The sequence below is a fragment of the Prionailurus viverrinus genome, chromosome D2, assembly GCF_022837055.1.
Source record: "Prionailurus viverrinus isolate Anna chromosome D2, UM_Priviv_1.0, whole genome shotgun sequence".
Classification (NCBI taxonomy): Eukaryota; Metazoa; Chordata; class Mammalia; order Carnivora; family Felidae; genus Prionailurus; species Prionailurus viverrinus.
The window spans coordinates 47712302-47737881 of NC_062571.1; the positions used below are offsets into that span (position 1 = coordinate 47712302).

At 49.1% G+C, this 25580-nt stretch overlaps 1 protein-coding gene across 1 annotated transcript in view; it reads right to left on the bottom strand.

The window, feature by feature from the left end:
* Nucleotides 1–17499: 17499 nt before the first annotated feature.
* DRGX (dorsal root ganglia homeobox) overlaps nt 17500–25580 on the bottom strand; it is a 45022-nt gene continuing 36941 nt past the window's right edge. The window contains exon 8 of the transcript XR_007145420.1: nt 17500–17576. The gene's annotated coding sequence lies outside the window, so the exon portion shown is untranslated. The remainder of the gene's footprint in view (nt 17577–25580) is intronic.

Sequence of the window (25580 nt, forward strand, 5' to 3'; positions counted from 1 at the left end):
CCTGGACTCCTGTCTCTCTTCTCTGGGTCGGGGTGGGTCTCCACCGGTGAGTAAAGTGCCTTGTGCCTTCCAGGCCTTCCATCACCACTGGGACGCAAGGGCTTCGTGTCTGAACAGAGCAGCCTTGGCACCCACCACGGTCCCGGTGTCTCTCCTTGAGCCCTCGGCACCTGTCCATGCCGTCTTGGGGCCAGGCTCTCCGTTCCTGTTGGGAGACAAAGAGGAGGAAGACCCAAGCCCACCATCAAGGCTGGCCCAAGGAACTGAGTCAGGCCCTAGCTGTCCCAATCTAGTGACCAGTGCCTGTGCCCTGTACTCAAAAGGAAATTGCATTTTCCCGACTCCCTGGCCTTTGGGGATGTGGAGGGAAGTATGTGAATCAGGTCAGGGGAGCAAAATACAATAACCGTCTCTGTACTTCTGAGAATAGAGAGAGTCTGTGAGCCGATGCCCACTGCGGGCAACTGTGCTAAGAAGGAAAGCAGGCCTGTCCCCACAGGCTTCCACCCAGGGCATCTGCTGAAGCAATGTAATTCTTGTGCTATGGGAAAGACGGGAGCAAACACGTCTCCCTCTCTGTTTAGAAAGGGCAGCTGTCGAGGCAGCTGTCGGGACTCTGCTGCCCACGTCCCAGGGGACCCCACAAAACGCATCATCCTGGTTCTTTTGGCAAAGATAGCTGTTTCCGGGCTGGAAACAGACGGGAAGGCGCAGAACTCACCAAGTCCCAGACTCGCACAGATACAAGGACTCTGAGCATATTCCTGATCACGATTTGGACTCGGGATCTTATACCCGTTTGTTTTCCCAATAAGGACGGCCACACCTTAATTTCACTGGGCAAATACTACACAAGTCCCCCAGCCCAGGGCCGCGGTGAGTCAACCAGATGCTTAGGCAGGGACACAGGCAGGCCGCTGTCCGAGAAGTGTGGTTCCCAGGAGTCACCCACTGGGATGCCAGTGAGAAGAACGAGCTGCAATCTTGGCTCTGCCACCAGGGCCAAGCATCCCCTCACCTTGCTTTCCTCTTACTCAAACATGGAAAGTGATACCTCATCTTAGAATTCTCAGGGTCCAGGAAAAGAATTGCCCCAAAAAAGTAGAGTCCCTTAATTAAAAAACAACCATAGTGGTAGTAACGATGTCCCCACAAGGAAAAATATACTTTTCTCAAGGGGAGCTTATGTTTGGCGAGGCAGCCATCTTCTGTCTTAGAAACAATATAAGCAGGGCTACTGATGGAGCTAAAAGCATAAAGGTAGATATTTAGAGATCAAGGTCAACTTCCCTATGAATGCACAAAAGGAACAGGGCGTCCGGCAGCATGCAACATGCACACAGAGAGCAGGGATTCCTTGGACACCTGGCTCCCCAGCAGGTCAGCCAGAAGGAGGGCCTCCATCACTTACAGCAAGGTGCCTATATTGCTAAGAAGCAGGTAATGCTTCCGAGGGACAAAAGTCAATGAAGACCAACTCGGTTGTAAATGCCGTTCTCCTCTTTCCTTCCTCTCTCCCTCCTTCCCTCTCTTCCTTTCTTTTTCCCTCTCTTCCTCCCTTCCTTCCTTTTCTCTATCTCTTTCTCTCTATTTTCTTCCCGCCCCCCTTTTACAGACATTTTTAGAGTTCCCACCCTATGCCAGGCACTTCACTGGACACGAAAGATATACCATGATAATAAGATCTGGTAAAATCTAACAGAGAAGAAAGATAATTATAGTCCAGTGTGGTAAGTAATTTAATAGGGTGGTCTGAGGAGCACTTAACTCAGCCTGGGAAGAAAAGGGGTTTCCTACAGGAAACGGCACCTACACTGAGTTAGGAAACACCAAGTAATACATCAGCTTTTGAAGACACCAGAACTTCCCAGTTGTTATCTAGCAAACAAAGATGACATTTGTCAAATACTAATAGATTTGCCTTACCACACCAAGGTACAATGATTTAGCTAATTGTTACTTAGTATTTTTAACCAACACAGGAATGAAACCAGTGTAGCCTCAGAGGATAGACCTTTGTTGATATGTCCCTTCAGCTTCTGAATTAATATTTCACTCCTCTGAGTTGCCCAGAAAAACCATTATTTCTACCACTGTGTTTAATAGAGCAGTGGTGAGAATTGTGAAAACATATTATTTGTAGAACTTGTGGGTCAAGGCCATGCTTACATTTTCTATTTAGTGCACGGGCCCTCCTATGAGTTTTGGCCCCTCTACATGTTTCTGGTAAAGGTACACAGATGTAGAGTACCTCAAGGGAACAATCAAAGGTCCTGGGGCTACTCAGCGGAACGTGACCAAGGGTTCACATTGTCAACCACATGGCATGTGCCAGCCCTGGAGCCAGGAGCTTCGAGACTGGCCTTCATCCTCAACAGACCTAGGAAAGGTACCCTCATTAGCCTCATATTACCATAAAGGAAGCAAAGGCACTGAGATGTTGAGTAACTTCCCAAAGTCACACAGTCACTGAGGGAGGGAGCCAAGCCAGGAACTCAGGTCGCTCTCACTCTTACTGGGTGGACACCCCACTCACGCTTCTCTAAGTGTGGCCAATGGATCGGCAGTCTCCACGTTACCAGGGAGCTTGTTAGAAACCCAGAAGCTCGGTCTGCATTTCCACGAGATTCCCCGGTTATTCATTTGCACATTAAAATTTGAAAAGTGCTAGGAGCCTCTGGCCCAGAAAGGAAAGATTTCAGGGACCTGCATCCAGGCCCTCATATCTACAACTTTGCCATGGGCACGGGAAGAGAGCCTTACACGTCGGGTGGGAGAGTTGCAGGGAGGCTGGTTCACACCCACTACAAGAAGGGCATGTCTCCTAACTACAGACTCCCATTGGCTAGAGTGGCTTGGGGGGCACAAAGCCCCCCGTCACCGGAAATGTGCCACAGAAGCTAGCGAACCCTTTTCTAAGACAGGGATGGATTCAATGTCAGACGGGTCCTAACGACATCTTTTGAGACCGCAGGCTGCATGTGGGGCTCCCGTATAACAATGTCATGAGTTTAAAGGCTAAACAGGGGGTGCCCCCAGGAGTGAAAGATATGAGCGAGACTTTGGCATTTGCAAGAGGAGCTGTAGGCAAAACCCAAATTCTACGCATGTGGAAAGCGCTTTGGCCCAGATAACACCACAATGTTACACACAGTTGTCTTGTGTGGACCTTCTACACCATGCGGATATGTAGTCCCAGTTAAGCAGAGAGAGCTCCGGGCCGTGTCACCGGAGCCTGTCACCATCTGCTTACCTGTCCTTAGTACCACCGTAGCAGGGCCATCCGAGCAGAGGCCTCCTCCCTGCACTGGGACTCCACATGGATCCATCACTGCATTCTGGTAGTGCTTCTCTCCCTCACCTGCCGGCTCTCCGGAAGGAAGCCTAAGCCTGTCTGGGCTTTTCCATCACCCAGGCAGCTGTTAGCCAGACAGGTCGGCTCCACTGCTGACTCCCCTCATCGGACACTCTACGTGTGGGAAAAGGACAGTTGTAAATGGAGAAGCTCCCCAGGAGGTTCTGCTATACCCTGATTCATAAACGCAGGTTTCCCACACGAATGGCCTGGAGCTGCCCAGGCCCAGAGTTCCAGCCAGTGGAGACCCTTCAGTGGAGGAATCTGAGGAGGAAGGACACATCTGGGTTTGCCTATGGGCAGGGAGGACACAGAGACACTCCTCCAGGTGGAAAACTGCGGACAGGCAAAGGCACAGCCGGTTCTAGCACTGTCCATGCAGCCACCAGCCCTACCCAGAGCCAGGCCCAGGCATGCCCGGAAGCTCTGAAAGGCAGCCATGGACTGATCTGCTCAGAAGAGAGGAAGAGGGGCATTGTGGGGAGCGAGGGCTCCCTTCCAGCATGGTGGAGCCGGTGACCTCACTACACAAGGAGATAATGGAGGATTAAGGCGCTATGCACATTAACACCCCCAAGCAAAGCCAGCCTTGCTGTGTTCATCATTCATCCAAATGCAGTTTCATCTGTAAGCCCTTTCACTGTCCCAACATTGTTCTCAAGCTCCTCCTGGGTCCCAGCCCTGACCTCCATCCCTCGTTGCCATTCTTCCTGAGCTCGGAGATGCCCCTTGCTCTCTTTAGAGCCCTCTCACCACTCCCCCCCTTCATAATTTGCCAAGTGACATTGTTGGTGCCTGCCATCCTGTCTTCTGTGGTCAGTCCTATATCTTCCTCTGGATTTGGAAAATTTGGGGCCGATGTACTCTTCTTTCACATTTACAAACTCTAGATGACATGGTCAGTCTCACTCTGCATTGCTGTGCGTTCAGCAGCTTTCTTCCCTGCTGATCAAAATGGAAAGTGCCAGCAAGCCAAGTCAAGAACTAACCAAATGGTCTGATTCTAGCAGAGACTCTTAGTCAACACTGCCATTAGTGGAGCCCCCATCTTGCTCTTCCTTGAGCTGCTAGCCAGTTGTGTGCTGTGTTAGGAGTATATGGAGGGCCCTCTGTCCAGCCAGGCAATCACTGCACCAGGCAATGTGATTTCAATGGCCTCCCCACCTGTCGTGACCCCCATACATCCACCATATCTCTTCTGCCAAGTTTGCTGATTTCCCAGAACGTGGATACCTTCTGATGGAAATCTTTTGACCAATGCTCAACATCACTATTCTTGAGGAAAGTGTAAATCAAAACTACAAAGAGGTATCACATCATATCCCTTAGGATTGCTAATATTAAAAAAAAAAAAAAGACATTGGCAAGGCTGTGGAAAAATTGGAACCCTTGTCCATTGTTTGTAGGAATGTAAAATGGCGTGGCCCCAGTAAAAAACAAAACAAAACAAAACAGAATGAAGGTTACTCAAAAAGCTAAACATAGAATTACCAGATGATCTAGAAATTCCACTCTCAGGCATATGCACAAAAGAATTGAAAGCAAGGACGCAAACAGATATTTGCACACTCATGTTCATAGCAGCTTTATTCACAATAGCCGAAAGCTAGAAGCAACCCAAATGTCAGTCAACAGATGGACAAAATGTAGTATATCCATACAATGCAATATTATTCAGCCTTAACAAGGAAAGAAATTCTGATACAGCCTATAAGAATGAACCTTGAAGACATTATGCAAGTGTAAGAAGCCAGTCACAAATGGACAAATACTGTAGATTCCACTTTTATGAGGCACCTGAATAATCAAATTCATAGAGGCAGAAAGTAGCATGGCGGTTGCTAGGAACTGGGGGAGGGAGGATGGGGAGTTGATGTTTATCGGCTGCAGAGTTCCAGCTGGGGAGGATCAAAAAGGTCTGGAGATGGTTGGTGGTGAATGTACTTAAATGTACACTTAAAAATGGTTAAAATGGTAAATGTGATGGTGTGTATATTTTGCCATGGATTAAAGAACAGAACAAAAACATAAAGCCTTTTGACCAGCACAGACATCCCATTCACCTTGAGGCCCCAGAACAGCTATGGCATTTAAAGGAAACCATGCGCCTCATGGGGACAAGAACAGACTGGGCTCCACCTTCTCCTGGAGACAAAGGCACAGGGACCAGAGAAGGCAGAATTCGGGACTGTGGCCCAAATCGTGAAGGGATGGGGACCCACTCAGAACCACATTCTGACGATAGCAGTGCAACTATCCCTGACTCCAAAGAGAAAAATGGATGAAGAAAAAACTCCAGGGCTCTCCCCCATTCCTGCCTCCCCAGCTTAGAGCCACATTGCCGACTTCCTGGTGGCCCAAGCCACAGGCCCCATCCTCACTGCTCCCAATCTCCTGCCCCCAATTCAGTCAGACCCCAAACCCATCCACTCTATCTCCACGCCTCTGTCAATATGCACCATTCGTCAGCGCCCCACCACTACCCCTCACCCCGACTGCTATTAGAGCACCCTCTCTGCCCCCACTCCTCACACAAACCCCTTCCAAACCACCCTCCCCATAGGGAATCCAAAGACCTAATGCCCCACCCTGATCCAGAATCTTCCTGGACTTCCTACTCACCTCAGCAAAGAGCCAGCTCCAGAGGAAGACATGCCTCCACACACTGGGACCTTGGATCTCAATGGCCTCATCACCTGCTTCCTTAGAATTCAGTTGTCCTGGGCATCTTTGGGTTGACCAAATGGGCCATTTCCAGCCCTTTGCACATTCTTTGACCCCCTCCACATTCTTTGACCCCTCCACAGGAGGTTGGACCTGTGCCTCCTTGGCCACTGGTGTGTGCCCAACAGGATAGAGTTGGTGTGCCAAGGCCAGGTCAAAAAACTCCATGCCACAATCACCAGTCCCTGGAAAATACACTCCTCAAGTCCCCAGCTGCCATGGAGCCATCCATGTACCCTGGCTCACTCTGCTATAAAGAAACCAACACAGGCCCATGTTCAAATGGTCTGGAGAGGCCCTGAGACCATATGGAAAGGGAGAGACCATGGTCCTCCCGTTCCAGCTCCTGCTTCTGGCTCCTGCTCCTGAGCCAGAACCACCTCACCAAGCCATTCCCAGATTCTTGCCCCATAAAACCGTGAGAGATAATAAAGCGGTTGCTGTTATTTTAAGCCATTAAGCTTCAGAGTAGCTGGTGACACAGCAAGAGGTGACCAGAGCTCTCTCTTTCTGTCAGCCTCCATTCCCTGTCAACTCTCACCCTCTCCCTCCCAGCCTCCTCTTGTCTAACTCCTGTTACCCTAAGGTGCCCCAGCTTAGACGCCATGCTCCTGACCACGCACCTCACGTCCGCCATGATGTGTGCTCCTGCCATCACAGCACATATTTTAACTGCCTATTTAACTGTCTCCCTCACCTACTCAATGGCCAGTTTGGGAAGGAGGCATCTTGCCTGTCCACATAATCGCTGCATCCCCAGTGGCTAGCACAGTGCAAGATCCAAGGTGGGCAACAGGCAAACATCATTGAATTCAGTGGGATTCTTACTTTAAATGGAAGAGTTGAAGCCAGTAAAAGGGATATTTTGGGAAAACGACTAATGCCATTTTGACCTTATTTCCTCATTTTCCCACCTAGCTGTTGCCAGCATGTAGATGAGTCAACCCCATCCCTAACCAGAGCAGGCACTCCGCTCCCCTGCCCCTGTATCATGGGCAGCCAGGCAGGCTGTGGCCCCACAAATGGGGTCTCAGGGACCTGAGGCCCAGGAACAGATGTCCCACAATGGACCCCATAAGTCAGCATTCACATTTATCTAATGTTCTTTGCTGAGAAACTCACACCTGCCGACCAAAGGAGGCCAAAGACTTGCCCCGCACTCACAACGATGTGCAAAACCCAAATTAGAAATGAGTTATTTGGTTTGGCGATGAGGGAAATAATGAAGACATTAGACAAATTGTATTAGGTGAAAGCTCCGAATGAACCTGAATTCTGTGTTTCTTGCCATGGGAGGGCTCGGCATCAGACCGCTGTCTTCCAAAGCATTTCATCATGTTTGGCTACCAGGTGGGAAGGCTAGGCTGGTATAGATGGGGTTTAACTCTTAGGTCACCCAAAGAAAATTAAGGCTGCTCTCTTTCGGGATAAGGAGGGTAAATTTAGCTGTCGTCCTCTCCTCGCTTCCCCTCAATCCAATGATACTGCCTAATTTGAGTTCCACGGATGGAGAAATAAATATTATTACAGGGGAAAATGGCTTTAAAAGATAAACAGCATCACTACCTCAGGGAGCCACACATCTAGTTTAACTCTGTAGGTAGTATTTGAATATTATCAAGCATGGAAGAGCTTTAGAAAGTCCTAGAGGAGACACTGCTTGACATCTTCACATCTCAACTTCTCTATGAGTTTTTGAAACTGCGTGATTCTCAAGTTTCTTGGGAAGTCAAATCAGCCACTAAGATGTCCCTAAAAGTTCCAACCGCTTCCTTTGAGTGTGTTCTTGAGGAGTCTTCAAGAACTTAAAATTAGAAGACCGCAGCTAAGATCATTTGTTAAAGGACCCCTGACCACACCATCTTCCCAGAGCATGTTTCATGCTAACAGGGCCGGCCCACCCAGCCCAGGGAGAGATCTTTCCCCCCAATCTGTGCTCTGCATAGCAGTGAGGGAGGGAGCAGGGCAAAAGCCACCAAAAGCAGGAGGAAGGAAAGGAAAAGACATGTTCTCCCCTCCAAAAATTCCCATAACATATTTGAATCTAATCTGAATCCTCCAAGCTTTGGCAGAAAATGCTAAGAGAAAGGATTTTTCTAAGTAACTCTGAGTCCGTTGTTGCTGGCCCTGGAGAAGATTTGCTAGGTCCAAAATACACTCAGGGCAACTCCCTTCTCTCTGTCACCTGAGCAGGGACTCCAGAAAACCAGAAGAGATCTGTCCCTCCAAGGTGACATCAGTAGGCCCATCCAATTTGGCCATTTTTATTTAAGAGTCTTTGGGATTTTTCATGGAAACTCGGTATCAACAGAAATTGTCTTAAAAAATAATTTTATCAGGGGGCGCTTGGGTGACTCAGTTGGTTAAGCGTCCAACTTCAGCTCAAGTCATGATCTCAGTTTGTGAGTTCCAGCCCTGTGTCAGGCTCTGTGCTGACAGCCCAGAGCCTGGAGCCTGTTTCACATTCTGCGTCTCGCTCTCTGCCCCATCTAGCTCATGCTCCGTGTCTCACTCTCCCTTTCTCTCAAAAATAAATAAACATTTTTTTTTCAACGTTTATTTATTTTTGGGACAGAGAGAGACAGAGCATGAACGGGGGAGGGGCAGAGAGAGAGGGAGACACAGAATCCGAAACAGGCTCCAGGCTCTGAGCCATCAGCCCAGAGCCCGACGTGGGGCTCGAACTCACAGACCGCGAGATCGTGACCTGGCTGAAGTCGGACACTTAACCGACTGCGCCACCCAGGCGCCCCAATAAACATTTTTTAAAAAAGAAAAGATAATAATTTTATCAGGGTGCCTGGGTGGCCCAGTCGGTTGAGCATCCAACTCTTCATTTTGGCTCAGGGTCATGGGATCGAGCCCTGCATTGGGGTCCACACTGAGCATGGAGCCTGCTTAAGATTCTCTCTCTCTCTCTCTCTCTCTCTCTCTCCCTCTGCCCCTATCCTCTGCTTGCTCTCTCTCCAAAATTTAAAATAATAATAACAATAAATTTTGTCATATTTCATGAATGATCTCCTAACTGAATTTACCAAACATTGAAATTAACCTATATCACTACTAAACTACATGTGGTGAAAGCATTGTTTCTTCTGCTTCCCCTCTTGGCTTCTTACACATCAAACAAGTTTTAGACACTGGACAACAAGCAGCATAGAACTGTGACCCTGAAGACAAGGAAAGCAGATAAGGTGAGCCCCATGATTTCACCAGCTTGTCTGGAGGCAATTTCCAGGCCACCGTTCAGGGAGGGGAACCCAAACAGAGCCCAGCAGTCTGGCTTTGTAGATACAGAGATTAGAATTTCAAGAGGCCAAGAATACCAGAATTTTCAGGGCACAGTATTAGAGATGAGGGGTTTTACAGAAGGTAAGCTCTGGAAATTTGGAAAAGGGATCCCCTCGAGTCTTTGGCCAAGTATAAATATGCATATGTTTGAGAGGAAACCACCAATGCTGGGGAAAAAAATCACCAGAAAATGCATAGATGGAACAATTTACAGGCTATTACAAAGTTGAGAATAGTTCATCTCCCACTAATTGGGATTTAAATGCCTCCTAAGACACAGGGAATTAGGTAGAATCTCCACTACTAACCAACCCCTTAGTAGTGGAGCTAAATCTTAGAATAAAAGCTCTGGGGCACCTGAGTGGCTCAGTCGGTTAAGTGTCTTGGTTTCATTTCAGATCACGATCTCATGGTTCATGAGTTCGAGCCCCACATCGAGCTCCACACTGATAGTGTGGAGCCTGCTTGGGATTCTCTCTCTACCCCGACCGTCTGCCCCTCCCCCGTTCGCTCTGTGTCTCTCAAAATAAATAAATAAACTTAAAAAAATTCACTACATCTGCCTTTAAAAAGCTGGAAGGCAAGCCCAAGCCTCTAAAGCTCCAGTGTCCAATATGGTAGCCACTGCCAAACATGGCTATTCAATACTATGCACGAGCCATCTAGAAAGTGCTCAAGAGCCACATGTAAGTAGTGCCTACCATTTTGAACAGCACAGATTCTAGAACGTTTCCTCATCAAGTTCTTTTTTTTTTTTTTAATTTTTTTTTTCAACGTTTATTTATTTTTGGGACAGAGAGAGACAGAGCATGAACGGGGGAGGGGCAGAGAGAGAGGGAGACACAGAATCGGAAACAGACTCCAGGCTCTGAGCCATCACCCCAGAGCCCGACGCGAGGCTCGAACTCACGGACCGCGAGATCGTGACCTGGCTGAAGTCGGACGCTTAACCGACTGCGCCACCCAGGCGCCCCTTCCTCATCAAGTTCTAAAGGATCCAACAGATTCCAAGTAACTGAGTTGCTTATCAGACAAAACCCAACTCCACTTAAAGGAATGCAATAAAATCCAGGCAACCAGCAATATAAAAATCACAATGTTCACCAGCCAATCATATATTACCAGACATGCAAAACAGCAAGAAGATAAGATTCATTACAGGGGTGTCAGGGGTGGGGGACCATTCACTAGAAACAGACTCTGAAATAAAAAGAGGAATGGATGAGCAGATGAGGAGCTAAAGCAGCTATTCTAAATATATTAAGTGTACTCCAGAATGCAGAGGAAAACAGCGTAATGGGGAAGGAGATGTCAGATGTAAAAAATTACCCAATGGATCTTCTAGGGTTTAAAAATACAGTAGCTCAGGGGCACCTGGGTGGTTCAGCCGGTTAAGCATCCGACTTGGGCTCAGGTCATGATCTCACGGTTTGTGGTTCAAGCCCCGGGTCGGGCTCTGTGCTAGAAGCCTGGAGCCTGCTTCCGATTCTGTGTCTCCTTCTCTCTCTGCCCCTCCCCCAACTTGTGCTCTCTATCAAAAATAAACAAATGTAAGAAAAAAAATTCTGATAAAAATACAGTAGTTCAAATGAAAAGTACACTGGATGAGATGAAAAGCAGATTGTATAACCAGAAGAAAATATTACTGAACTAGAAGATACAGCAATAGAAACTACAAAATAAGACACATAAAAAGACTTTAAAAAATTAACAGGGCATCAGCAACTTGTGGGACAGTATCAAGAGGTTTACGATACATTTAAGTGAATTTTTTTAAAAAAGAGAAGATGGGGGGAGAAAAGCATTAAAGGAATAATGACTTCTTTATTCCAAATTTGGTAATAATTATAAGCCCAAAGATCCAATAGATTCAACAAATCTCAAGTAGAATAAGTATAAAGAAAACCATGCCAACCAAGGTTTTTTTTTTTATTTTAATTCCAGTGTAGTTAACATACAGTGTAACATTAGTTTCAGGTGTACAATGTAGTGATTCAACACTTCCATACATTACCCTGTGCTCATCACAGCAAGCGCATTCCTTAATCCCCATCACCTACTTCACCCATCTCCCGCCCACGTCCCCTCTGTTAATCATCACTTTCTTCTCTATAGTTAAGAGTCTGGGACACCTGGGTGGCTCCGTCGGTTAAGTTATCTGACTCTTGATTTCAGGTCAGGTCATGATCTCATGGTTCGTGAGTTCGAGCCCCGCATTGGGCTCTGGAGCTCTGCACTGAGCATATGGAGCCTGCCTAGGACTCTCTCTTCCTCTCTCTCTGTCTCTCTCAAAATAATTAAATAAACTTTAAAATAAAAATCCTAGTTCTTTAAGCAGAAGGAAAATGATGCCAGATGGAAATCTGGGAATCTGGGTTTCCACTGAAGAGTTGTAAGCCCTAAAAATGATAACTATGTGGGTAAATTTAAAAGACTTTTCCTTGTAATTAATAGATTTAAGAGGTACTTGTTTAAAGCAAAAATAGTGGCAATGTGGGGTGGGGTGCAGAGCATAAGCAGAAGTAAAATATATGTCCACAATAAAGCAGAGGATGGAGAAAGGTAAAAGAAAGAAAGCTGTTGTCAGGCTCTATAGCATAGCTATAGAAAAAGCAGAATAATCTTATTATTACAAGTTAGAGCCTGAACCACAAACCTTCAAGCAGCCACTAAAAATCAAAGGAGATATAGTTAATAAGCCAATAGTAGAGTAAGATGAATGAATATCACGTGGCAAGAAACGTGAACAGATTTAAATTATACACAGAAACACGGATGGCTTACTGATTTAACGTTCACAGGCATAAACTCAAAGTGGCAGAAGAATAAAAAATGTAAAAAAAAAAAAAGAAAGAAAACTGGAGTGGTAATATTCATACCAATCAGAGTAGATTCTAGAATGAGGAATAAATAGGGACCCTTTCGTCATCATAAAGGGGCCCATTAATCAGGAAGACATCACAATCCCAAATGTGCCTGCATCTAATAACAGAACTCTAAAATAAATGAAGCAAATTGAAGTCACGGTGAACTAGCATCCCCTCCCCACAGGATCGGCAGAATAATAAATTCCAGCAATCCCAAGTGTTGGCAAGGACGCAGAACAATGGCAGGTCCCACAGGCTGCTTGTGAGAATGCAAACTCGTACACACACTGTTACCTATTGATGTGGGATGAAATACCGCCAGCCTTCGTGGCTTAAAACCACAAAGGTTTATGTTCACACTGAATACCATGGGTCACACGTGCGGGAGCTAAGACGTGGCTTAGCTGCAGGCCTCTCCTGAAAGTGAGTCGGGATGTCTGTTAGGGCTACGTTCATCTGGCCTTCCTGAGCCGAGGAGTCTGAGAGGAGGTAGAGGTCTCTCCTCAACGCTCCAGAAGGGAAGCCTGAAGACCTGCAGTGAAAGCAGTGACCCGACCCTTAGTTGGACATCAGAGAAGACGCCCCACCTGTAAGGAGCTCAGGCCCAGGCCTGGAATCAGGCTGCCTGGGTTCACATCCCTACTGGACCACTTCCTCAGTGACTGAGCCGGTCACTCTGACCCTCGATATCTTCATCCGTAAGACAGAGATCATTCTAACCCCAGCCTTATGTGACGGCAGTAAGGATTAGGTGAGTGAGTGTCTGCAAAGCACTTAGCCCAGTGCCCAACACCCACAACGTGCTCATCCGTCTGGTTCCCTCCGCCGTAACCCCTCACCGCTCAGCAGACGCCTCACAGTCTGGTGGCAGCCTGGCTACAGACGACCCCTCCGGACTGGGCCAGGGGCTAGGTCCTGCCTGCCCCAGCCACAGCGCCCATTCCGGGACGCTGAGCTCATTCATCTGCTGGCTTCCTTCCACCAAGCAGGCCTGGAAAAGCGGCGAGAGGCAAACCTCCAGGAGTGCAGGGCCCCGCGGCACCTGGGGGACCGCTCTGGATTCTGCTGCGGTGGCAGCTGGAGCCTTGCACACGCAGGAAAGGCCCGGGTTTAATAAAGGATAATTCCTAGACTGAGAGACTGAAGGGGAATTGGATTCAGATGACAAAGCGGACGCAGCTTAATTGGAAAAAAGTTACTCCCTCCTTCCTCGGGCCAACCCCAGGACCAGAATCTGAGAAGCAAGCATGGCAGGAGCGGCCACGGCCTCCCAGAGCAGCCTTGCTCCTGAGGCAGAATCGGAGACACTGTCTGATCTGTGGCCCGGCCAGAGCTCTTCTGGGACGGTGTCCTGGGCTCGAACTCGGACCCCAGGCAGAGAACTCCCTTGAGCTCCCTCTGAGAAGTGTTCACTGAGGAAGGAAGGCTGATACTCTGCCCAGAGCTCCTGGGGCAGGCCCTGGACTTTGCAGTGCCTGGTGTGAGAAAAGCCAGATGCCAGAAGGATTTAGGCTCCCACCAGCACCCCCACCCCACCCACAAGGGCTCCTCAGTCCTTGATGTCACTCTCTAACCTTGTCTCCTTGCACTTCTACATCCTCCCTAGCCATTCTGACCTCTTGCTGCTCCTCTAATGTTGCAGCCCCAGGGCCTTTGCACTGGCCGCAGTGGCTGTTTCCTTTGCTACAAATGGTCTTCCCCAGACTGTCCCCTGGCTCTTTCATTCCCTTCCTTCAAGGCTTCATCTTCTGGATCAGGCCTACTCTGACTGCCAAAACCTACCCACTGCCCACCTCATGCCAGGCTCCCCTCCCTTATTCCTCTTTGGTACTTTTTCCACATGCACATCACCTGCTAACATACTACATAATTTAGGATTGAATCATGCCTATTCCTTATTGTCTCTTTGCCCTCTGTGATAAAATAACCCACAGAACATGGATCTCTATCTGTATCCAAAGAAGCTAAAACACAGTAGATGCCTGAATGCATAGTATATGTGAGTATGTGTTGAAGACAGAAGGGAAGAAGGAAGGGAGGAAGGAAGAAGGGAAGGAAGGAATAGAAAATAGGGAAAGATGGGGTATCTGTGACTGGGTTAAAGGAGACGCATCCCTTAGCCAGCATGGAGGAGGCAGCTGGTCAGTACCACAGCAGCAAGGGAAATCTCCAAGGCAGACATTAAGGCTATAAGCTCTAGCCAGCCACCCCTCCTTTCCTCAAGGAGCACGGCTCACCCTATAGGAGCCTGGGGAGCCCCTTTACAGGTAAGCTGTTATTCTCTACATTTTGATGAAGAAAAATCTAAGGTCCAAACAGTTCAGTGCATGCACGGAGCTGAGCTGGGATCCAAACCCCAGGTTTGTCCAACTGCAGAGCCAGACCTGCTCCACCAACTCCATGTCTCTGCAAGGAAGAGCCCAGCCATGCTGTGCAGCCCGAACCAGTGCAGGAGGGGATCAGAAGGAGCCTTGAAAGGGCAACTGGGCGCCCTGGGAGGAGCCAGCCTCGGAGAGGTCAGTGCACTGCACAATGGCTGGAGCCACTTTCCTCACGAGGCATAACTACATCCATCCACAGAAATGTGCCCCTCCCCACAAACCTCTCACTGGCAACTGCTTCACCTCTACAGCTCTCCACCTTCTCCATAAACGCAGAAGAGGTTCACTTCATAGCCCATTTAGCTCTCAGAAATCAGACAGGGAACAGGTGCATCAGGAAAGATGCATCGTACATAGGCAGGTCATACCAGGAATGAGAACCCCACCTAAACTCTGGCCTTGAGTCCTGCAGGTTTGGGGCCATGCCTGCAGGCATGGCTGCCATCAAGGGCACTGCAACAGAAGGTCAAGTTCACTCAAAGTTAGAAAGCTCCATCCTGGGACATAGCAACCTATGTCAGACAGCAATAGTGGGTCTGGCAGTAGGGGGATCTCACACTGTCTGGTGGCGGCAGCGAGTGGCCCACACCTCCAGGTCTGCAGCAGGGACATCTCTCCAGCTCGAAAAGTCTGCCCAGAGTGTGATGTTACAAGATGGTGCTGAGGGAGGGGCAGGAAGGGGAGCTCAGGGGTGTTATGACTCAAGGCCCCCTGGCCTCCTCGTTCCAGATTCATCCCATTAGTAAATAGAGATGACTCTTTCCCATAAAGAGGGACTCCAACTGCTGCCATTACTAGTCACTGGCAAGAAAACTACCAAATAAAGAAAAGACTGAATGACAAATCTACAGGAGGGATGCCCGACAGAACAATTAGATGTGGGAGACAAACATTCATTCACAGGCATCACCACAAGTCATGTATTGTGAATAAAATAGACATTGAGCTCCGTCAATAATAAAAGGAAAGGAACCCCAGCCTTCCCCACCCCAATAAAGTCACCTACTGTCCCTCAACCTTGGCATTGAGCTCTAGCTGATATCAGCTCCAAGACTGGTGAGGCTGTCAGACGATGCCACAGCCATGGAGAGACACCCAGCTCCCTTTCTCCTGCTCCTGAAAGCAGGCAGGACTCGCACGATCCCACTGTCAACTTACATTTGGGTCCAGCCCCTCCTTGCCATGCTTTAATGAGCCTCCCAACTATTTGCACAACAAATTATCCCAAAACTCAACAGTTCAAAACATTTACTGTCTCACAGTTCTGTGAGTCAGGAATTGGGCATGGCTTGGCCGATATCTGGCTCAGGGTGTCTCATGAGGTTGCCACCAAGCTGTTCGCCGGGCTGCGGTCTTATCTGAAGACTTCTGGGGAAGGGTTTTTGCAAGCTGACATGATGGGCCTCTGATCCTTGAAGCTGTTCACTTGAGGCCTCCCTCAATGTCTTTTCATGTGGCCTCTCCACAGGATGGCTTCATGACTCATCATCTGGCTTCCTTACACACACACACACACACAAACCCTGAGTGAGTGGTCCCCGAGATGGAAACCACCGTCTTTTCATAGCTGAATCTGAGAAGCCACATCCCAGCCCAAGTGTCCATCGATAGATGAATGAATAAAGAAGATGTGAGATACACACACACACACACACACACACAGGAACATTATTCAGTCATAGAACAGAATGAAGCCTTGCCATTTGCAACAACATGGATGGAAATAGAGAGTATATGCAAAGTGAAATAAGTCAGTCAGATAAACACAAATACCACATGACTACACTCATACGTGGAATTTGAGAAACAAAACGAGTGAACAATGCGGGAAAAAAGACACAAACCAAAACACATCCCATAACTTCTATTCATTAGAAGTGAGTTAGGGGCGCCTGGCTGGCTCAGTCGGTTGAGCGTCCCACTTCAGCCCGGGTCATGATCTCACAGTTCGTGGGTTCGAGCCCCACGTCGGGCATTGTGCTGACAGCTCGGAGCCTGGAGCCTGCTTCAGATGCTGTGTCTCCCTCTCTCTCTCTCTCTCTCTGCTCCTTCCCTGTTCTCACTCTGTCTCTCTCTCAAAAATAAATAAATATTAAATAAATAAACATAATAATAAATTATATATAAATAAATAAATAATAAATAAATATATTTTTTAAATACTTTAAAAAAAAAGAAATGAGTTACAAAATCCAGACCCTGCTCAAGGGAAGGGGATTAAATGGGAGGTGGGCATCATCGGGGGTCATTTTAGAAGCTGCGTGCCACACTCACTACATGTGGGTGAGTGGGGTGAAAAGATGGGGCCGATGGTCAGAGGAGCCTGCCGGCTGAGAGGAAGCCAGAGAGCCAAAGTAGGTAAAGGAGAGGGAGAGAAGGAAGAATGGAAGGAGGGAGGCAGGGAAAGAAGGAGGGAGACAGGGAGGGAGGTGGAGGAAGTTCATACAAGATGTGATATTTTCTCCCCAAGTTGTGTTACATTTCCCCCAGCAGTACAAGATGTAATGAAAGTAACAAGGAATTTAAGATTTGTGTTAACCCCACATCTGCTCCTTAATTCCCCCCTAAACATGCTGATGCAGATTCCAAATAACAGAGAGTAAAGGGCATCTTTGGAGAAAATGGGGCAGTGGGTGTGGCCAGCAGCCCAGGCCTGCTGGTCCACACCCACCCTCTTCTCTCCCAGGACCCCTCCACCCATGCCCACTCCCCCTGCACCCACAAGAGAGGGTGGCCCATAGAGAAGTAGGAACCAAGAAACACACCACCTTTTCGGTACAATGATGAGCTAGCCCAACTCATATGGCATCTGGGGTCCCCTCCGTCCTCAGGGCTCCCGCTCACTGGCTCACCCCAGAGGGGCTGTGGCTCCGCCTGGTTCCTGGGAGGAAGGAGCTCAGAAGGAACATGGGCGTCTGGCCCAGGACTGCCAGTGGGGAGTCAGCTCTGAACAGACATCTGGAGAAAGAGATATAGACATTAATGAAAGTGAGAGAGTAGCCATGCCATCCATTTCCATGAGTAATTGATGACCACTTAAACTGTCAGGAAGGGCAGAGCTGGAGCTCCGGAAACCAACAGAGCCAGGGTGGTGGACAGCCTCGGTGTGCTCCCCGAGACAGGACAGAGGGGCCCCAAAGGCCCTTGTTACTCTGTTCAGGACCTCCTAAGGACTCTCACATTTTCTTCCACGTCTTGTCCTCATTCTGCTACCTACTCACGCACCTCCCAGGAAGCCCGGGAAGGGCAGAGTAGGGTCAAGTTTTCCTCACTGTGGTGGGGGAACGGCAGGAGGCCCAGCCAGGACAGTGGAAGACTGAATCGGACTCATGTCCCAAAGGCACCGGAGCGATGGTGTGTAGCTGGCCTCCAATCCCTCCCCATGTCCCCTCTGCCCACTCAGCTGCATCAAGGAGCTTCCTTGCCCTCTGGCTTCTGTTTGAGCAATGGACAACTGGCAGGAATTAGGGCAGGAGGAAAGTGGGTCAGGAATATGTACTCCCCTGACTCTCTTGGTGGAAGGCTGAGGGCTGGAAGTGTCTAGATTCCTCTCCCTGAGGTCCCTCTCCAAGGGACAGAGCCTACTGGTTCTAGTGCCCTCCCATCGGGTTCAGGGATGGGAATGGCTCCCACCATTACCAATCCTTCGGGGCTTTACCACCTTTACCCCACCTACATCCTTGAAAACAGTCCATCTCTTAAGATCTCCTCCATCACCCATGGGAGGGTGCCTGCTGGACCCTGACTGCTAGAGATGGGCTAGAATCTTCCAAGAGCTGGGAGCTGGTGGAGATAAGGCAGGAGTGATAACTGCCATCACCTCCATCACCCATGGGAGGGTACCTGCTGGACCCTGACTGCTAGAGATGGGCTAGAATCTTCCAAGAGCTGGGAGCTGGTGGAGATAAGGCAGGAGTGATAACTGGACAGAGGGGAGGAATGCTCTGGTGACCAGGGGCTGAGCCAGCCAGGCAGATCTGGTGGCTGTGCAGAGGTGTCCGGCTGCCTCACAGGCTGGGGTCCGTGTGCAATGCCCACACTCTGGGAAGCTCTCTCCAGCTCCATGCTTGGGACACACAGCTTGCTCACAGGGAGGGCATGAGCCCCACAGCAGCCTTGGAGGGATGGGAAGTGGGATGCCTGGTTACTCTGCCCGAAGACAGGGAATCAAGCTCTCTGCCTTGAAGTGGACAGGGGCTGAGGGCCCGCCTCTATTTGGAAGCCAAGAGAAAGTGCACCACCCAATCCACTGGCCAGCACTGCAGTCGGCAGGACACTCTCCTGCCTCCAACCAGGCAGGAGGGCTCATAACAGCTTGGTGTTCACCACGGAACATGCCTTCACTTTGAGACAGCAATAGTAGGAAAGGAAGTGCGGCGAAAGGTAAAGAGCCAGGGCTTTGGCGTCGATGACCCCACGTGAAAAATCTGACTCCACCAATCACGAGCTCTTTGACACTGGAGATGTCACTTAAACCCTCCCAGCCTTGCTTTTTCCAGATATAAAGTGAGAACAAACCAGCCTCATGAATTCATGCGAGCATTAGAAATAATACGTGAGAAGCATCTGGTAGAATGCCTGGCCCAGAGATGGTATCCATCAGCGATCGTTATTTTTAAAATAAAAGACAGGGGTGCCTGGGTGGCTCCGTTGGTTAAGCTTCCTTTGGCTCAGGTCATGATCTCACAGTTTGTGGGTTCAAGACCCGCATCGGGCTCTGCACTGACAGTGCAGAGTCTGCTTGGGATTCTCTTTCTCTCCTCTCTCTCTCTCTCTCTCTGTCCCTCTCCTGCTGACATACACTTGCTCTCTCTCTCTCTCTCTCTCCCCCGCCAAAAATAAACAGATAAACTTTAAAAATAAATAAATAAATAAATAAATAAATAAAATAAAAGACAAAGTCAACCCAACAACCATTCAGATGCCAAGACTTCCCTGCATCCCTGCCAGGGTAAAGCTGACCCTGTCTCACAAGGCCTGTCCGGTCGGCCCCCAGCCTGTGTTCTCTGCTCCTCTCCCAACACCCCAGTCCTTCCTGGCTTTGCTCTTCTCTCTTGGGACTACATTGATTCTTGACAAGAATACCTCAACTCTCCCATAAGCAGAATTTTCAGACATTATATTGCAACCTCCAAATCAACTTTCTCCTGCCGAATGTAGGGCTTTGGACCATCAGTTGATGAATGGATATTTTAATCTAAATAGCCAGTAATTGGGTATCAACATATTTATCAATATAGCAGTATTTGTATTATCCTGGAATACTGGCCCTTAGCCTCAAAAAGACAAGGTGTAAAGGGGAGAAATCAAGTTTCTCACTGGAATTAAAACAGAACAGGATAAGATCCAAATCAGATGCTACCAACAAAACTCTACTTTCATATGGATGTTCGTCAAGCAGGTCTAGGCCCTGGGTGTCCATCTGTGACAGGAATAAACCAGTAGAAGATTACTGGCCAGCCTCGGGAAGGAAACATAGATGGAGGGAAGGCAGACACGCGGGTTAAGAATTAGCTTCGGAAGAGCATTCCACAAGCAGAACCATATACACTAATATAACAACCTCCCCAAAATATGCATTTAAGAGGAAAAAAAAGCACAGATTAACAGTGTGTGTGATACACAACCATTTATGTGAAAAGAAGTACATGCACATCTCTGGATGGATACACAGAGCCAGGTAGCAGTGGGCATCTCTAGAGAGACAAACTGAAGAGGAAAAGTCAGCAATGGGGAGAAAGTATAATTTACCTCACTTCCTTTTTCTCTTACCATGTGATTGTAGGTTGTAATACAACGATCCAAATGCAGAAAAGATCCATGCATCCATATGTTAATAGCTTACAGATTCCTCGGTCAAGACAAACAGGCTGGCATTCCATCTTCTCTGGACAATCATTCCGAGAAGTTAATAAAACATCACCAAAGTCAACTTCACATTCTCCTGCTCAATCCTTTGCAGGATCCCTATCAGCAAGGAAGCCTTTTTCACATTAAAGATAATTTCCTCCAGCAAGCACATGAAAAGATGCTCCAGATCACTGGTCATTAGGGAAATGCAAATCCAAACCACAAAGAGATACCAGCTCACACCTGTTAGGATGGCCACCATCAATGAAACAAATTAACAAGTGTTGGCGACGCCCTGGAGAAATTGCAACCCCTGCGCACTGGTGGAGGGAATGCAAAATGGAGGAGCCGCTGTGGAAAACGATACGAAAGCTCCTCAAAAAGCTCAACCTGGAACTACCCTATGATCCAACATCCCATTCTGGATGTATATGTAAAAGGATTGAGAGCCGCCTGGCTGGCTTAGTTGGTAGAATATGCAACTCTTGAAATTGGGGCTGTGAGTTCAAGTCCCGCACTGGGCATGGAGCCCAAATAAATAAATAAATAAATAAATAAATTGCAAGCAGGGTCCTGATAAGATATTTGAACAGCCATATTCATAGCAGCATTAGTCACCATAATGGTTGCCAAAAAGTGGAAGCAACCCAAGTGTTCATCGATCGATGGGTAAAATGTGATGGATGCCTACCATGGAATATTATTCAGCCTTCAAGGGAGGAAATTCTGATATATACTGCTACATCTACGATATGGATGAACCTTGAGGGTATTAAGTGAAGTAAGCTGGCCACAAAGGGGTAAATACCACATGACTCCACTTATACGAAATACCCGGAGTAGTCAGACTCAGAAACAGAAAATAGACTGGTGGGTGCCAGGGGCTGAGGGAAGGGGGGAAATGGGAGGTGGTTGCTTAACGGGCATAGAGCTTCAGCTGTGCAAAATGAAACACTTCTGGTGATGGTTCGCACAACGATATGTTAAGAATATGTGAATATGCTTACGACGATTGAACTGTGCACTTAAAAATGGTTAAGACGATAAATTTTACGTTAACGTGTATTTAACCACAATGAAAAGTAAGTTAATAAAAATAAATTTCCTCCGTCTCATAAACGTCACCACATGTTATCTGACAGAGCCCCTTAGAAGTCACGTTGTATATAGTTAATGTTTACTCTCTATGTAATGTTTTAAATCATCATGAATACCGCATCATGTTTCACACTCCCTTTTTGAAACACATGCAGTCGCTCTGTGATTCTATGTTGTGTAGAGGTTTTGAAATGAGAAAAATATAGCGATAGCAAACATCCGTGGTTGCAGGGGTTAGGGGTGGGGTCGGGGTGGAGGGACAACTCTGGAGTGAAGCAGTTCTGTACCCTGACTGTAGTATGGTTATAGGGAGATATAGATCAGATTTCAGTATCCACCCTCCCCCCCCCCCCAAAAAAAATTAGCACATGGAAAACCTGAGGAAATCCAGGTCAGGCCTGTAGTTTATAATGCACCAATGTCAATGTCCTGGTTTTGATCACTAAGGTTATGTGAACTGTGGCTTTGGGGTAAAATGGGTGACAGGTACGTGGGAACTCTACTGGTTTTGTAACTTGCATGCAAATCTGAAATTATTTTACAGTAAAAGGACTTTTTCAAAAATATGCACCCAATATTTGAAGAATTTGTGATACCATGTAGGTCTCTGGAGACAGAGCCCATTCTATAAGGTGTAAGTGGCCATTGACCTCTGTCTGCAGGACGTTCGTGCCCTCTGAGGTGCACTCGGGGAGAAATCAAGGCCTGCCGACACAGCATTCTTGGCGCCCCAGGTTCACGGCACTCTTGCATCCCCTTCCACCTACCAGGGCTTCTCCCTCAGACCACAGGGTCCTTCTCCCTCTTCAGTCTGAATCTCTTCATCATCGTCATCACCTAGAAGAGCTTATGGTCCCCCTTTGCAGCAGTAACCCCCAAGTGCCAGACATAGTGCCCAGCATCGTCTCATCCCGCCTAATCTTCACTGTCTCTGCTTTTTAGATGAGGAAACTGAGGCTGGGGGGGGCGGGGGGAAGGGACTTGCCAAGGTCCCAAAGCCGGCCGTGGTTTGGATTCAAGGGCAGGTCTAATGACACCCCCAGTTGGGTTCCCATGCCCCCCTACTGGCCACCTCAGCTGCCACCTGCAGGCTGGCATGTGGCAGCAGGTGCGAGACAAGCCGGTGGGGACAGGGCGCTAATTCAAGGCTGCCAGAGGAGCAGCTGTTCTCCGAATCCCGGCGGCCTGGGGCCATGCTGCTCTTATGTTCCCCGGTAGATAAAGTGATCCACTTAGGAGAAACTCTCTCCAGGCTGCGGGGCCATTAGCTCGCTGACTCCTGGAAAAACCATTTGGCCAGTGCTGACAGATATGGCCATTACACGGTCATTCAGCCTCTCTCGCTGCCCCATCCAGACCTAGGGAGAGGGAGGGGCCACGAGGCATGCAAAGCTCAGGGGAGGGTCCTTGAGATTCACTTCCTGGCCACCCGCTTCTTCTCTGCCCTTAGGCTGCATCTCGCCAGGCCTGAGTTGCTGCAGCAAAAGGCAGCTTCAGGCAGCATGATTTCAACGTGCTGCCAATGACCTTGTTCTCCTGAAAGTTGTTCACAAACTGCCTTCACATGTATCGTTTCCCTTGACCTGCACACACCCTATGGAACTGAAATTAGGATTATTATCTCCACTATACAGAAAAAGAAATTAGGCACAGAGAGGCTAGGCAGCTTGTGCAATGTCACACAGCCAATAGTGTCGCCTGCCCCACACTGCTATGACCCCACTGGGGTGTTACCTGTATGGGGAGCTCAGCCTCAAAGCAGAGTCTCCAGAGCCAGGGGGAGGGCAAGGGCCGTTCCTCTCTGCCAAGTGGAGGATGAGGCTGCCAGAGGACGTAGCCGTGACCCCTAGGAGCACCTGCCCCATTGGCACAGCCCAAGCAGCCCTTGACCTGGTGGGTCCCCAGCTTAGGTCAATTATCCCACACCTCCCACACCCTCTGGATCCTTTGCTGAAGCTGGACGAATGCCCCAGGCAAGGCTTCACAGCCATTCTACAGCTGGCAAACCTCCTCTGCCCGCCAGCAGCACGGGCATCTCAAGATAGGGGTTGCCATGACATCTGGGGCACCCAGCTGATCCAGGCCAGAGTCCACAGCTACAGCCACAGCACTGACCACGTGCCCGGGTCCCTGCCACAGTTCTGGAGCCCAGATGCACCCAGCAGAGTCCGGGGAACTAGCAGCAGGTGCCCAAGCCCTAAGGAAGATCACTAAAGCACAATAGCCCACCTCCTGCACAGAGCCAGGCTCAGAAAAGAAGGTGTTTTGCCCAGCAGGGGCCAACCTTCCAGCTCAGAAGCCTGAGAACAGATGGCGGACAGCAGCAGGAAGAGAAGGCTCAACACCGAGGCCCAGCCTCCGAAGCCCTATCCTACAGAATGTAAAGACCGTAGATGCTTCTAGGGTACCGAGACGATGCTACCCTCCACCAAGATGCCTTGCTTTGTTTTGAGGCAGCTCAGAAAAAGGTGGTTTAAAAGTCCACGTCCAGGCAAGAGGCAGCCCCTTCCTGGTGGGTTTAGGGATAGATTCTGGATGTTGCTGTAGGACCGAGGGAGCATCTGGGCCTGGCTTGGCCAGGAGAACAGCTCAAGCTAGGGGACAGGATGTAGCCGTTTCTCTTAAACACAAAGACTGGAGATCCCTTGGGCCTGCCAGCCAGGCCTCAGCTCACTATCCACCTCGGACAGCACTGAGTGGTGCTAGGGCCCCAGGGGTTCCAGATTCAGAGTCCAGAGCTTTGTTGTCATTGCGAGGGGGGTTTAGACATGGTCAGGCATCTGGGGATGGCTCAAGAGGACACCTGGAGTGTTCCACAACCCTGGCATCCACTCATAACCAGGTTGCTTGGCCAAGTCCTGGAAGGAAAATCACCAAACATTGAGTTCTCTGAAGCCTGGCTGTGTCCAAGACTGGCCCAGAAATGGAGCTGTGTTATCATTTGTTAAGTGAATATTGTACGTCTCTGAGAGCCTCTGTCTCGTCCTTGGGTTTAACCTGCCTGCCCTGGGCTTGTTTCTGCCACACCGGTGTGCTTCTGTTCCTCCAGTGTGGTCTCCCAGGAGTGGGCATAGCTCAGATCACATACCCCGTGTCTGAGAATGGTGTCCCCTTCCCAGGGCGTGGCTGGGCAGCCACAATTAGCCACACCTGATAGGGCCTGGGGTGGATGCCTGGCCCAAGCCGGGTCAAGCCAATTCATTCTCTCAGGAGTCTAGCAGGGGCTCCAAAACTACAGTGAACCTCTGCCTGGGGGCCGACCTGACTGAGTGTGATAAAGCAAAGAGGGCAGAGCTGCAGGGGGACAACAGAGAGAAGCAGAGAGGAGGGAGGGTCTGATGGGCCCTGGCCCTCAGTGCCTTTCCCACTAGAGTCCCAGGACTAGAGCCTCAGCCATCCTGAACTACATGACATCCCTTGTATCCTTTCCACCAAGTCACTCTTTTTTTTAATGTTTATTTATTTTTGAGAGAGAGCGCGCGCATGCACAAGCCAGGGAGGGGCAGAGAGAGGGAAAGAAAGAATCCCAAGCAGGCTCTGTGCCATCAGCGCAGAGCCCGACGTGGGGCTCAATCCCACGAACCTCAAGATCATGACCTGAGCTGAAATCAAGAGTCAGATGCTTAACCGATTGAGCCACCCAGGTGCCCCCACAAAGCCACTTTTTGGCTTACACTGGCTTCAGTGGTTCCTATTACTTGCAACTGAAAGCCTTCACTAAGACATTCTCTTTTCCTCACCCCCGCCCCTACCTTCTATATCTGCCTTCCGGCACCACAGCCCCCCACACACCTGCCTTCTGGCGCCACAGCCTCCCACGCCAGAGCTCAGGACCCAAGACCCTGCTGGCGAGATGCCAGGCTCTCAGGCGTGCAGAGGGATTGGGGATTGCCACGCCCACCTCCTGAGCAAACTGTGTGGGCCGTGGGAGGGTAAGACCCCCAGGAGAAGGCATGTCCTCGGGCTCAGAGAGCCAACCCACCCTGTTTCCTTCTTGAGACCATGAGCTTTTTG